Source organism: Cantharellus anzutake, assembly GCF_015039405.1.
Source record: "Cantharellus anzutake strain C23 chromosome Unknown EI90scaffold_1, whole genome shotgun sequence".
NCBI classification, from domain to species: domain Eukaryota; kingdom Fungi; phylum Basidiomycota; class Agaricomycetes; order Cantharellales; family Hydnaceae; genus Cantharellus; species Cantharellus anzutake.
Genome location: NW_024066951.1, coordinates 1,544,523 through 1,548,278, shown reverse-complemented (window position 1 = coordinate 1,548,278; position 3,756 = coordinate 1,544,523).

The window sequence follows — 3,756 nt, the reverse complement described above, 5'->3', positions numbered from 1 at the left end:
CCTCTTCTACCTCAAACTCTTCTGAGGCTTTCATATCGTCCCTGGGGTTGGACAGTAGTGGTCTTGAGACGTCACCGGGTGAACGATAAGGCCTCAGGTGTGCTACATTCACCACGTTATGCATAGGGTAGGAGTCGGGAAGTTTTAATTGGTAGGCATTCTCGTTTATCACCTCCGTGACCTCGAATGGTCCAATGCGTCTCTGCATTAGCTTCCTCCCTGTACCCTTTACTTCCAGGAGGTTGAGTTTATGAGGATCGATCAGTACCAAATCTCCCACTTCATACGTTACTCTCCTGTGTTTGGCGTTGTGTGCTCTAACTTGACGCAATTGTGCCAGATGGATCGCTTCTCGTGCCCATCTTCTGCATACGTTCAACGCGTCCACTCTTTCCTCCGCTTTGACGTTGAGGGACTCCTCAGGAACTAGGAATGAACTGGGCAGATGGGGCCGGAAACCCATCAGTAGCGTAGCAGGAGCTTCTCCCATAGTAGTGTGAGGACTATTATTGTACGCTAACATCAGAACATTGTAGGCGGGCACAGCCGGTACCACGCAAACGAGCCGATTATCGCGATTCTACCACCCACGTCAAGCATTCCACTTCCGAAACACATCTACCACTGTTCCATATACCCCTTCCACGTTTCCTATATTTTTCCGATTTCTTCAAGCCATTCCTGACCACGGACAACCATCAGTTTCCAAATTGGGCAACTGTCACCCGCATATTCCACCGCTTCCTCTGTATCTCCATCAATTCTCCACCGATCCGGACGAATTTGGTATCGTTGGAAAGCCCTTGTTAACACGAGTCGAACGATGTTACGAGCGACGGATTTGGTTCAGCGGTTGAGGCGATCGCCATGGTTCTTTATTTCCTTAACAACATCAATATTTCTTTGATATTGCTTTTTTCTTATTTGTTCCTTGTGGATCTGTTGCCGTCCTAAACCCGTCGGATCATTCGGATTTCCACGTATTTCTTTCATATTTATAGTTACCCTCTTTCCTGTATTTACAAAAAAAAAGGACTCCCCCCAACAGAGAGAGGTGCTCCCCAACAAACATGAAGTTCTAGCAAAGTTTACCAGTGCCCAGAGCGGCGAATACGAAGCCAAAGAGGCTCAAGACATAGTGCAGGGACAGAGTTCCCATCAGTTTGATTATCAGTGAGATTTACGAGATTATCATTTTTATCACATCGCACCCGGACCATTTCTCCTCCCCCCTCCTCACCATCCGAACCTCCCCCGAGCACTACCAACTCTGTGGCCCCCTCTCTTTCTCGTTAGGGTGGTAGATCCCTTGCCCCCCTTACAACGTCCAAGAATTCATGCCAGTCGTCCCTGTCCTTATTGACATAAGCTCGTAACATGACTTCCAATTGCTGGTTCATTATTTCCGTCTGTCCGTCCGTTTGCGGGTGCGCAGCTGAAGACATCGCCAGCTTAGTGTTGAAGTGATGTGCTAAGGATGACCAGAACGTCGAGAGAAAACGAGGATCCCGGTCGCTGACTATTACTGCGGGCAACCCCACATGTTTAATCACATGGCGCCATAATAAGTCTGCAGCGCCCGTCGCGTCTGTGGTGGAAGAGCATGGGATAAAATGCCCATATTTCGTGAACTTGTCTACCACTACCAAGATGGCGTCTGGCTGCATGGCTCCTTTAGGAGGGGGTAATCCAGTCATGAAATCCAAGGTTATCGTGTGGTATGGCAAGTCTGGGACAGGCAAGGGTTTCAGCAGACCCGGCATTTTGCCTCTGTCATGCTTGATCTTCTGACAGACATCGCAAGTTTCCACATACTGTCGAGCATCCTTTCCAAGGTCCTTCCAATAACACTTAGATTTCAGGTGCTTCAGCGTTCTTTCTATACCCGCGTGGGCGGCCTCGTGAGGGGTGTCATGAATTTCCTTGAGGATCGTGGTCCTCAGACTTCTCGGGACACATAGGCATCGGTTGGTTTGCAGGTCGTCCCAAAGTAGCAACCCTTCCTCTGACACTTGGTAGGCACCTCCTGCTACACCGCCGTCAAGAGTTTTGCGGTATATGTCCCCGAATTCTTCGTCCATGTAGTAGGCCAGACGGAATTCCTCGGCTGTTCTCGGGGCTAAACCCAACCATAAACTTGTCGTGCCCTTTTCCACTTGATCTTCGTCCACGATGTCCATGCTACACGATAGGTCTAACTTATCTACGGTGCGAGACCGTGCCCTGGTAACCACAAAGGCTCCTTTCACTGGGTCCTTGCGCAGATACGTGCTCCAACTTTGGATAAGGTCCTCCTGAGCCAGGCTGGTTTCTAGACTGAGTAGCTTTTCCACGTTTGGGGATATCGTTTCCGGGGTCCGGGCCAAGTGAGATAAGGGGTCTACGTTAGAATGTGCAAGTCCCGGATGGTGGACTATGGTCATCTTCGGGAATGCTGCGAAGACTAGACCCCATGCCGCTAGGCGACGATTGTAGTTTTCGAAGGTCCTCACCCATTGTAGTGCCGTGTGGTCCGTGATTAGGAGTAGGTCCTCGCCCTTGATGAACGGCGTGAACCTGACTAACGATTCCTTAGCTGCTAAGGCTTCTCTCTCTGTTGCCGAGTATCGGGTCTCGGGACCCTTGCACGTTCGACTCCAATAGGCGATAACCCTTTCCACCTGGACGGTAGATTCTTTGAAAGCGGACGCCCACTGTGCAGGTAGGGGGTGATTGTCTTGCCCGGCGTTCAACTTCTTTACCAACTCAGGGATCTGCTCCTGCCGATCATATGCGAGTTTCAACTTCTCGTAGGCATGCGTCCCCTTGAGGTCCTTAATAGTCATCGGCTGTATCTGCTGTAACGTACCTGCCACAGCTACGTCAGACGCATCGGTATAGAGCCTATAACCCAACCCTTTCATGGGGTGTCCCCTGACCGGAGCCGTGGCTAGGGCGTATTTCAACAATGAGAAGGCTTGTTTGCACGGCTCGTGCCAGATCCAGGGAGCCCCATCTTTCAAGTCGAAGAGGGGTCTGGCAATGAGTGAATATTGAGGTATGAACGAGGAGAAGTAAACCGCTATTCCAAGGAAGGTGCGCAGCGCCTTCCTGTTTTGGGGTTCTTCGATCTCCAGTAAGGCTTGCACCTTTTCCCTGTGAGTGGAGAGTCCCAGGCGGGATACCTTTTGACCCAGTAGCAACAAACTCTGGTATCCTAAATGACACTTGGGCGGCAAAAGCGTAAGGTTAGCCCTCTTTATAGCATCAAGAACTCGATCTATATGTGTCAAGTGTTGGGCGAAAGATGTGGAGTATACTATGATGTCGTCGATGTACACTAGGGCGAATTGCCACAGGAAAGGAGCTAGGACTTCCTGCATGACTCTTTGGAACATGGGTGGGCCGTTTCGCCACCCAAAGGGCATCCTCGTAAATTGAAACAATCCGCGATGGGTACGAAAGGCCGTCTTGTCTCTTGATTCTTGATCGAACTCCAATTGCGTAAACCCTGATAGCGCGTCGAAGGTTGACATATATTGGGAGCCGGAAAGGGCCTGTAGAATATCCGTTTGTCTTGGAATGGGGAACTCGTCTGGGATAGTGACCTCATTCAGTTTTCGCCAATCCACGCAGAGCCTATTCTTCCCTCTTTGGCTGACGATTATAACCGGGGTGCCCCAGGGACTCTGGGACGGCTCGATCACTCCCATCTCTAACCAGGCGTCTAACTGTTTATCGATGATCTCTCTTTTCAGAGGGGAGGCGTGGTATGGC